Source organism: Amblyomma maculatum, chromosome 6, assembly GCF_055883805.1.
Source record: "Amblyomma maculatum isolate TAMU_Amacu chromosome 6, ASM5588380v1, whole genome shotgun sequence".
Taxonomy (NCBI): Eukaryota; Metazoa; Arthropoda; class Arachnida; order Ixodida; family Ixodidae; genus Amblyomma; species Amblyomma maculatum.
Window position 1 is genome coordinate 152514508 of NC_139349.1, and position 11876 is coordinate 152526383.

General features: G+C 44.8%; 1 pseudogene; it reads left to right on the forward strand.

The window, feature by feature from the left end:
* Positions 1 to 528: 528 nt before the first annotated feature.
* LOC146187078 (uncharacterized) lies at positions 529 to 1106 on the forward strand (annotated as a pseudogene).
* Positions 1107 to 11876: the final 10770 nt, after the last annotated feature.

Genomic DNA, 11876 nt, shown 5'->3' on the forward strand with positions numbered 1-11876 from the left:
GAGGTGTGTGCCGCCATCAAGATATTTGAGACTGAGCAAGCATTCCTCTGCGAGCTAAGGCTTATTCCCGAATCAACTGCAAGCCGGCCACCAGAGCCAGTAGCCAAGGAGGCCGCCCTGCAATGTCGGAATACTGGGATGTCAGTAAAGACCTTACCTTTAACGCCGACAAGTCTTCCTGCGAATGAGAAATGGTGACATTCAACCGGAAAGCCAAAAATGGAATGCGGCCAGGTTTTAGTTGTAACAGGTGCCGCAAGCGTCTTTCACCACTTCATGGCACCGGTGCGCTTCAAGGGGTACAAGGCCAAGGGTCTTTTTTTGCCTGTACAGACCGTTTGGGACGTCCAAATGTAAAGTTGTCAAGGTGAGACATAATTTGGATCACCTTCTGTATGGCAAAAGAACACATCCAGACAGACCCGCGAGCTCGCCCTCAAAGATTTGGAGCTTCACAACGATGCCCGCACTGACTGGCGGAGCTATACCCGGGAAGTGCTGTAGCAGGAGCTTCTCCAGCGGCCTCCAATGGGAGGAGTTGGCGAAGAGGTCCAAATCGATGAATGCCTCTTGCATGGAAAGTGGAAGGCTAATAAAGGAAGGCATCTATCCGGCGACAATGTTCCTCCAAGGCACCGGAATAACTACGGTGGTGTCGCCGAGAAGGGTCCGTGGGTGTTCGGGATGGTGTGGTCCCAGACTGGCGAGCTTCGCCTCTTCAAAGTTGACAAGGGGGACGCAGGTACTTTAGGCCCTATTATCACGGCCAACATCAAGCCAGGAACCACTGTGTACACTGATGAATGAGCTACGTACAACTGCATTCCGAGCCTTCAGGACCCAACCGGAGTTCCCCTGAATCTCAACTGGCACACGGTGAACCACACCATCCATTTTGTTAACCCCACGACCGTAGCAAACACTCAGCGCATAGAAAGCGCATGGCAAAAATCAAGCGCAAGCTAGTGCGCAACGGCCAGAAGACATCATCGGCTCTTCTGGAGCCGCACCTCTGGCATTGGTGGCAGTCCATCAACGGCCGCACGAAGTGCTCAGACCATTTTCTGCGCCTAATAGAAGCCATCGCAAGATGCTATCCGCTGTAAAGGACCTTGGCTTTGCCGTCGAAGTCGCCAGTGATCTATTTGCTTTGAAGTCGGAGGCAAACAACGCCGTCTTCAGAGATAGCACCTGCGGTCACCATTTTTTAACCCGTTCCTGTCGTAACCACCAAGAGATGTCTACCCAAGCAGCACACCAACATTGGACCGACGATGTTCCAATACTAAAAAACACTGGCATCAATATTGGACCAACACAGGCTTTTCGGAAAATTACTACTTTTTCCGAAATTGGACCATCATTCATACCAATACTGACCAACTTACATCCACTTTGGCCCAACCAACATGGGCTTATTGATGGATTTCCATTCATTGTCCAAGTTTGGATTTCCATTCATTGTCCAAGTTGGACAACCTTTGCAATTCATTGGAAATCCTATGGTTGGAAAGCTAGTGGCTTAACCTTCATAGGCACATCATTGATTTTCCATTCATGCCCCATCATAAACCAATGGATTATCCTACATGGGCACATCATTGTATTTTCCATTCTTGCCCCATTATAAACCACTAGCTTATTTTACTTTGGCATATCACTGGTTTTCCCATTTATGTCCCATATACAACAGGCATGCAAGGAATTTCCAGCAGTAGTAATGCATGCAGCCACTCATCCTATCGGTTGTACCTTTGGATTTTGCTATTTAATGCTTAAGAGCAAACAAAGTTACTCAAAATGCAGAAAAATGTTTATTTTCTTTCAATACAATTGCATTTGCTTGCCTGCTGGCACAACATTTAGATGAGGTCTAGGGGAGGGAGGGTGGTTGAGAGTGAGTGGAAGGGGGCATGGGAGAGGGTACTTGGGCGAGGATGGAAGGGGCCACCACGGGGAAAGGTGCTTGGGCAAGGATGGGAGGGGCCACCACGGGGGAGGGTGCTAGGGGTGGTGGGCATGCACGGGCCCACAGTGCAGGGGATGCCCCTGCACTGGCATCTGCATGTGGTGCCACTGTGGTAGGAGAGGTGAAGGCATCTGTAAATCGCCTTTTCCTACCACCCCCCATCCCCCTATCACAGGAACCTGGCAGCCACCTGCGAATAAAACCCTGCGCTTCGCTGGCATCCACCCCCAGCTTCTCCGAAATGGCATCTGCAGAAAATAAGCGGAGTAATGAGCAATTTTTAATGACACTCCACAAACATAAAAGTAATGCACATTAGTTAATGAAAAGTATAATGGGCAAATAAACGGATTTGGCCATTCAGAAGTGACATCGGCTATGAGGGTGCCGTATATATACTAATTTAGATCCCCTGGAGCCTTTTAATGTACAGTCGACGACCGATTTTTCGGACTCTCAATGGACCACAAAAATGTCCGAAAAAATAAATGTGCACCAAAAAAGCTCAATTTGTTGCCTATTATTCACTTTGAGGCCGGAAAAAGTCATGAATGCTTTTCTGCACCACGCTCCACTTCCGTGCAAACAGGTCCACCTGAATTTCGCTTGCATCAGCTCATCTTGCGTCGGCTGCGCTGCTGCAGGTGAGTCATCATCGTCCTCGTTCTCAGACTCCACAAGCACTTGGCGAATAATTCCTGTATCTATGAGCCCAGAGCACAGTTCCATGGTGGTCCTTGTCTGTGAACTTTGAAAACGAGACAGCCGATGGAATTTCGACACCAGCAGTGCGAAGGTCGTGAATGAACTGATCACTGCCTGACAACTGCTCGACGACGCTCTCCTCTTCCAAGGCAGCCGACTCGTCATTCAGCACAAATCCCGCGTCGCGGAAGCAATTGCGCAGCGTTGTGGGTGCTACAGACTCCCACGCATCGGCGGGGGTACTAAGTGCTCCAAGCAAATCGACAGAGTAGGTTTTCTCACTGTCGAGGCACACCACAAACACTGAATCACAACACCCCCTCCGTTGAGGGCCTTCTAGCTGTCGCGTTGCACGAAAAAAAAAATCTTATAAAATCCGGAAACAGAACTGAAGCAAATTCAATAAAATGCGAGCCACAGTAGCGACAGAACGTAGTTCTCACATCAGCATGACCACGGCTAGGCCTACACGGCAAACACACAGAGGAACAGGCCCCAGTAGAAGCGATCACGCTAAAAGAAAAAAAGCACTCTGGCAGCGACGTTGTCCCGGAAACGAAAGCTGCTAGGCAAATATTATAGTCTCGATCCAGCGTGTTTAGCTAAGGAGCGGCACCATGAGCAGCACGCAAGGCCGGCACCGGTGTCGAGGCTATCGAAGGAAAATGTAATGAAACAAGATGGCAGCGACACCACTCAAAATGTGTGGCTGTTGGCGCGGCTGACGCTTGGAATGTCCGAAAAATTGAATAGCCCTCCTTAGAGTGTCCGAAATTTTGAGCACGTAATACATTGACTTTATAATGTATGTCCTGGGGCCGGGAAAAAATCAATAATCAAGCATGTCCGAAAAATTGGGTGTCCGAAAAATCGGTCGTCGACTGTATACTGATGATGCAGACAACACTGCTTTCTTTGCATTTAACCTCCATTATTATAATTTCAACACAACTAAACAAAAATTGCTGAAGAAGCCTCTTTAAATAAGAGTGATGGCCCCTTATTATGGTCAAACCACCTTGCCCTTGATAAATGGCATCACAGGTGGCCGGTTAATAAAAGACATGCGACCTCTAATTCATAACAGGAAGACACCACTCTTTCGAGGGGCATGTTCAACTTCGAATTATGGCATAAAACGATACAGCTCCTGAAATGTGGCATTAAAATAAAAGTACAGAACCAACATATGAACCTTTTATAATCAGCAATATGGCAGATGATTACAATATTCTTCAATAAGAAATTTTAGCACAGCTCTTCAGACAATAAGGTTTTGTGATATGCCAGATAGTATAGCTAGTCTTCATTTCCCACATATCATTCATGCTTCAATTCACTCCTTTCCCAGTTCTTCACTGTTATAATGGATGCCTTGTTGTTGTGGCTGTAGGAAGAAGGAAAAAAGAATGCATCGGCCTGCTACTGGCTTGTAGTTGAGCCACCTCCGCTGCCTCATGCAGAAAGAAGAGAGAAAGTAGAGAAGAAAAAGAGGAAGAAAGACGCGCGCCGCAACAACAGCCGTCGTCCACCCCCTAAGCGGTGGCAATAACGGCCTACAACAGATAGGAATTCAGTGGCAGGCCGGCCCCGCCGCAAGTGGCGTTGACCTACCAGTCCCAGCTCCGTAGGGCCAGGAACAGCCACCCATATAATGGAGGCCTTGTGGTCCAAGAAGAGGCAGTGTTTTTGAGATGCTGGATCAATGGCAGTTCTGATAAGATAAGAAAGACAAAATAAAATCTTTTACATATGTTACATGAGGTAATCACAGCAATGGAGTCGTGCAGTTGTCTTGGGCAGTGCATAAGCATGTTTCTATTTTGTCCATTCACATTTCAGTCAGGCCCCATTACACAACAAACTGCACAAATGAAACATGCCTCTCTTACCCTTCCTCCTTTTCCACTCATGCTTCTGCCTTTCCCTCTTCTCAGTCTAGCTGCTACCCTTCCCCCGTTCTCATCATGAACTGCTTTTATGGTAACAGGGGTGGAAGCAGGCTCAAGCATTTTGTAGTACTTAGGCAGCAGGAATAAAGCCATTTTAGAGGAGCTTTGGAGCAATAAAACGAGTATTTGAAGGACTCAAATTATGTTTCGAGCATGTTTTTGGATGAAACTCTTCTATTGACGACAATTTTCACTTCTTGACATAAATACATCCTATTTGAATGCTTTTGATTTAAAATTCAATGCTTTGCCGATTATGCACGCAGTCAAAATGCACAGGTCCCTAATGGTAAATAAGTGATCTCAGCAACAATTTGGAGGAGACTAGCAGCAAATGGAATGCCTGCTCCTTACACTTCATAGCTTAATATCAACTTTGGAAAGCCGTTCACTATTTTGACTTGAGAGATTCAAAAGTGGAGTGTACCATTCTGATGCGCTCAAGCATTAAAACTTGTTTTTAGCTCACACCGATGAGTAGCACATTTCTGCTCTCTCCTTTGTGCATATCCGTTTTGATCCTATGCCTGTGCTGACAATTTTCTGGGTACTGGTCAGTTGTGGCTGCAAGGAGAACAGACGGCACTGAACGGTAGCCTTTTGCTCCTCCTGGTTCTGTACATCACAGCCTCCTGTTAGTAACCGCTCACATCATCACTTGAGCTATGCTTGGGCTTCCTTAATTTCAATACACTAGCAAAAGACCCTGTGTGAGTTTTCAACGATCTCGAGAACAATTTTAGTGATTGACGTCTAAGTGACATCACCCCCATAACAGTTCAAGTATCAGGGTGTCTAGCAAACCACTATTTTCAAAATCCCCGACTTTTCCAGGTTTTCCCTGATTATTTCAGGTTACATTTCCTGACAAGTGAAGAGGCTCAAAGATATAGCTGCTGATGATAATGAGCATAGACGAATAATTCCCAGCAAAAAGCTATTCATTAACCATATTATGCAGTTTACAATAGTGATCAGGCTGTTATTTTTAACGACGGTTTTGATTGGTCAAAATTCGAGTGTATATAGGGTGCCCCGATGCGAGGCACCCTATAGTCTCGGCCGGTCGCGAGGAGACCAGGGGCAGTATTACAGAACTGCGTTCAGTTCAGAACGCTCTGCGATTGGCTGGAAGAACTTCCGCTCAAAGCCTCTCAGAAGGTGCTGTGACGTAAAAGCATTCAGTTCCAAGGATTTGAGCGGAAGTGCTGTAATACCGCCTCGGCCGTACATATGTGAAACTGCACACGTTCACATTGTTGGTAAATGCGCAATCAGCTGGAAAATTAGTTGAAGACTTGCAGTAGCAAAACTTCTTAAAGTAACAGCCGTAGAGTTAATTAAGGGGAGACGAGAGTTGAAAATGGTGAAAAACTGATATAAAGAAAACGCGCTTTCGGAATGTTTATCCTTTCGAGCACCTACACTCGAATTATTAACGCTGAATTCAGTCAGGAAATGTGATAAAATCGGCTTTTAAATCGTCAGGGGAGCCATTAAATGCCCCATGAAGAATTTTGTTCGAAATTCCTGCGCACACCACGTGCGTTGCACCCGGCCGATCGCCGCCACATTGGGCTTGGTTTAAAACTGTTTTCTTTGTGCTCAATTTGCGCTATCTCAAATGGCTTCGCTCAAGCGGACTGGCTCAACACCAACTAGAAGACTATAGTTGTGTTCACTGGCTGCGCGCACCGGTTTACAGCAGGCTTCTGCGTCTCTCATTGACTGGTGGGATTGGCGCGTCATTTTTTTTTTCTTGCTGTTTTGCGTTAGCCGCTGCGGCCGCCTCTTCATGCGTGCCTCCGTTTGTGCTCGTGTTTCTCGATGCACAGCTTTATGCAGTTTTTCCTTGTGATCAAGATGCCAGAAAACAGATTGTAACCGTGCACGAAATAAGCTTTTGGAAGCAGTAAGAAGCGGGCGTGGAACAAAAACCAGAAGTCGCCAGCCACACGCGTATTGTCGGGACCTGAGTTACAGCCAGTGCCAGACTTGTTGGATGTGCAAGGAACACCAACCACGCTGCCCGATTACGACTCCGCGGGTTATAATTACAGCGCGAATTGCATCCTGGATCACGGTACACTGAGTTACCGCCGCCGCGTGATACTCTACTGCAGAAGTCTGTTCTGTTGGGAAAGTCCGCGATTCAGCGCGAGTTTCACCTCGGCGTTAGCGCGGAATATGGTGCCGATACCGAGTTCGTGATTATGGACATGGAAGTGTTAAGCAATTTTATCGCGCGCATGAAGCTCGGAACCTGCAGAAAGATCGCGAAGGCATGAGCGGTCAACCGCCGGAGTGTCACAACGAACCTCAGCTGTAGCTCAGCTCGCTGACGCTTTCGCGCTGGCAACTGCCGGAGTGATTATTGCTGCTTTTTGTCGCGCACTACTCTCACGCAGCGCTTTCGCATATTTTATTCAGCACCCAATTCATGTGCGCATTGGTTCTTCTATTGTGGCAGCTCAGCCATGAGCTGGCGTCAAAGTAATATATCGTGCCTCGCCTTACGGCGCGAACACGGTGGGGGCCGCGTGCTCAGCGCACACACACACACACACACACACACACACACACACACACACACACACACACACACACACACACACACACACACACACACACACACACACACACACACACACACACACACACACACACACACACACACACACACACACACACACACACACACACACACACACACACACACACATGAATAACTTATTTGCTGTGCGCCAGCTTAAAATGAAAATAATGCACTGCAGGAGATATTGTGCCATTTTCCCTGTCTTGCTGAAATTTTTGATGGTTTCCCTGACCTTTCCCTGATTTTTCCCGGTGCATGAAATTTCCTTTACAATTCCCGGTTTTCCCGGCTGCTAGACACCCTGAGTATGCTTTGATCTCGCATGACAGCCTCGATGGTATCTGCCGTTTACAAAGCAGAAGCATTACAAATCGGGCAGTTCTTTGAAGCCGGACAACCAGTCAATGGCTCATAGTAGTTTACAGTGTCTGCCTCTCTCACTGTTCTCGCTTCCTTCACCACTGGCGATTCAAAAGGCTGGGAGAAAGTGCCATGTCATGTAGACACGTTTATTTTGCAATGGAGTCCCTCCAAACACTTGTGACTCGTTTTAAATTTACTTGCAAAAAAAAATTATGCTCCATATTTTTGTAGTTTAAGAATATTTTATATGTATTACGCTCAGCACAAGATGTATTACACCTCTGCAACTGGTGTGCTGCCAATAGTTTTGACCACGCTGTCCCTATACAATGTACATGCAATTCACATGTCACCACCCTGCTGCACTTCTCAAAGCTGCTTAATCAAACTGCATCAGATTGAATTTTTTGTGGGCAACATTATTAACAGTATCTCTTGCTGGGCTAGTTGGTGTGACATTGCGTTAAACCTTTTTTTAATCCAACTAAGTTTATTGAAAGATTCATATGCACATATATAACCCGAAGACAGTGAACGCTTACGCATGTCCCTAAAGTAAGAAGGAAAAAAAAACCATTCAGAAAAAACACCCTAAGGTAAAACCATCTCATAATCTCGTATTTTTTAACAATCTGTGTTCACTTTCGCGTAAAGATACAGAAGTCGTGCTGACACACTTACCCCCCCTCTCTTTGATAAAAAAGGCTTCTGCGAGCTCGCGAGCTAATCTGTCTTTACTTCTGGTTAGAATTTTATTCTCTCCAAATCGTGGTTCACAGATTTTTTTATTTTCATCAAGGCAAGAGCGGCAATGGGCGGGTAGGTTTTACGCAACATTATTAATAGTCACTGAAATCAGCTTCAAAACACAACACTCCGGCAGCCTGTTTGGAGATGTTCTGGAGCAATATTGCATTTTGGAGCAGATGGAGCACGGAAAGCAGTTTGGAGCAAATAGAGCAGCACTTCCATACCTGCGGTAGTCAACCTGCAGCTTCTTTTCACTGCACCACTCTCAGGTTCCACGTTATTCTGCACTCATAGTTTTCCCCTTTCACGGTAGCCACCTTCCGTTTTCAAATTCCTAGGCTATCACTATACCCACATCCACTAAACAACCTGCCGTCTCTCACCCTCTCTTTTATTATGGGGAGATAGCGAAATCTCCACTTTACCACCTGCTAGCTAATGCAGGGGTACTTCATTCTGCTACTACCCACCACGAGTGATAGGTGGCCAGCTACATGGATAATGTCTGAAACAGGCACATATAAAAGCTGCATTTAAAAAGTGTGGCTGCTCCATGGATTGCACAGCCATGCAATTTTGCTGCCACTAGAAATACTTATAGCTGAGATAAAAAGTGGAAGTACTGACTCCTCTCGACCGCTCTAAAAAAAGACTAACTTGGCTGTCGCAAAGTAACTTGCCAGTGTTGACAAAGGAACTGTATATGTTTTTGGAACAGCATGGTGTGTTTAGCATGACAGCATTTTCCTGAAAACTAATCACCACTTATAAGCTACAGTTTTGTGGTGTGCCAGTAGTTTTACTATTAACATGCTCCTTTCCACTTCTGTGTCACAATATAGTAAAAAAGGCTTCGTAGCTTAACAAAGCACCAAGAAAGTTTTTGTTAATGCTTCAAATTTAAATGGCACGAGCAAACTAAAAAATATATCTGTTGCCACTCTGCTAGCCTCATCGAAATGAAGGTCTTCTTCCCTTTACGCCCGTGCAGACTGTAGAGCCTTTGAACTTCTACTCCCATGATGCTTGTCATGATGTTGCTGGCCACTTCCTTTAAGGATCTGCCTCCCAGGCGCATCAGCAGCTTCCGCTGAAAGCAAATGCACAATTATACAATTGCTACTGGGGCATGAAACACTAATCACTACTTTATTAAAATTACATGCTGTCCAAAAAGTAATAATGCGATTACAGGTTTAAAACGACATGCATACTTGAAAATATGCCAGTTGTGCAATGTTCTCCGTCATTAATGCGTTATGCAGAGCTTTGTCCCTGGCCATAAAGAGCATTTTGCTTTGCTTTCCAAATGCTTCAATGTAGCTCTACTGTCCTAAAATGAACCTCACGAATCTGGCACATTCATTAACTAATAATGATTGATTAACCCGTGAACCTGCCGTTAATTTTTTCGTTACCGCAAGAAAATGGCAGTCTTTCACGGGACTCTGAAGATATTCTTTTGCCAGCACAAATAATACTGCAGCACGCGTTGTAGCAGACAAAATTGCACAGAACGAAATGCTCTTTCCAGAAACATAAGTACAAAGCAAAAATTTATTACGGAACACACAAAATTCGGAGATTGTAATTTTTGTGGCGAGTTGATAAAAGCAAGATAGAAAAGGCATGATATCTACAGATGTATTGTTAATTAAAAAAATTTAGAATATACATGACCCAGGAACACTGTAGAAAAATAAGCTATCTGTACAGCGCCGTTCTTCGCCTACATAAAAAAAAAAAACGAAACGGAAAAAGCCTTTTCTCGTGCCATGCAGTGACGCAGTTCCTGGTTTTTGTGAGGCACCAAACCAACACAGTTGCAAACTAGCTGTAAGAGCCGGGTATACATGTTGGACACGTGGGAGACCTTCAGGAATGCGTTTTTGTGAAATAAAACCACTCAGACTCAGTCAAAGCAGACTAGTGAATAGCCGACGCCATTTCCAAGTAATTATATAGACCCAATACTATACTATATGATCAAGCCGACAATGTGATTCTATATTTGAATTAGTGCAAATGTTTTGATCACAGAAATTTGATGTTAATGCTACATTGATGTTAATGCTACATTGATGTTAATGCTCAAGTGGTAGGGATTTCTTTTAGTGCGGCCGCCATGCCCTTTTTCGCAACAGATAGACATTATTTCTCAAAAAGGTCCATCAAAAATCAAAACGTTGCCAGAGCAGGAAAAATTCAACTGGTTCTACAAGTGCAGTGCCTAAACTAAAAGATGGGTGGCGCTAGATACACAAGAAACGATTCCAACATGTTGAAATCGGCAATATAAAGCATCAATCACCAGCAATCGATTTGAATAGGCGTGGTAACGAAAGAGATAACTTATAGCCGCTGATGCAACACATTGCGAAATGTCCAGCTTCACCAGGCTTTGAATGTTAAGATTTTATAATTACCAGCGCAGTAGCAAAAGTGTCGTTCTTTACAGCAGCTTCTGCTGCCTCCAGTTCTGCCAATGTGTAGGCTGACAACTCGGGGTTGGTCGCAGTTGCCACAGCCTCTGGTGATGGGGCAGCCTGAGCTATAGCTGCTTCCAGGCTAGCAAGCCTTCCAAGCACTGCTTCCTGGTGCTGCAGCACTCGGTGTTTGCTGTCACGCTGCTGTTGTCTAATCTCGTACAGCATGCGAAGCACCTTCAACTGGGTCTCTGAAATGCCAAAATGTTCAATGAGGGTAGGATTACTAAATGCTTAAGGCACCAGTGTGTAATGAGAATGTGCAGCAACACTGTACTCTGTATTAGACCTTAAGAAAAAAACTACGTCAGGAAATGGTATCTTTAAAGTGACCTTTGTTATTTTATCTAGTCATTGGTCATTTGAAAATTCATCATTGCCCTTTCACATACAGAAAAATTTGAGCCACAAATGATGACGGAACTGACCCATATTTAAGTGCATGATACGTCAAATCACATCTCCCATAATCAGGCTTGTACTATGCATGTTATATGTAATCATTCTATTTCTCCCTAAGAATGCATTGAAATTTACTTTTGCACATCATTTGCAATAGTAAGGAATCGGGCTATATTAGAGCTAGATTAGAACTCAAAAATGTTTCAGGGGTGCAACAGATCAAGCAGGATTTCGAGCTGTGAAACCCATATCCCAGGAAAAAACTGCATTTTGGAGCACAATTTCAAATTTTTGATCCTTTTAAGGAGAAAAAAACCTAACTTTCAGCACTAAATAAATGATGTGAATATTGAACTGCATCAATGCGACCCGCAAAAAAGTGACTCAATTTAATCATTTCCCCAAGTATGCGCTAAATCTTTCACCTACGTAGATGAGCGCCTTGCAATCCTGGAATGTAATGCAAACCAAACAAAAATACCTAAAAAAAAAGCTTGCCTATCTGGCGTCGAAGTACCAGCTTTCCGCTTTGCCCTCCTCTGTAGATGTGATTCATAAAGCCCTTGTCTACCATTCCATAAGCTTTATTCATTTAGTTGTGTCAATGACATTTCGATGTCTACTGAGCTGTTGTACCTTAAATGATGAGCTGT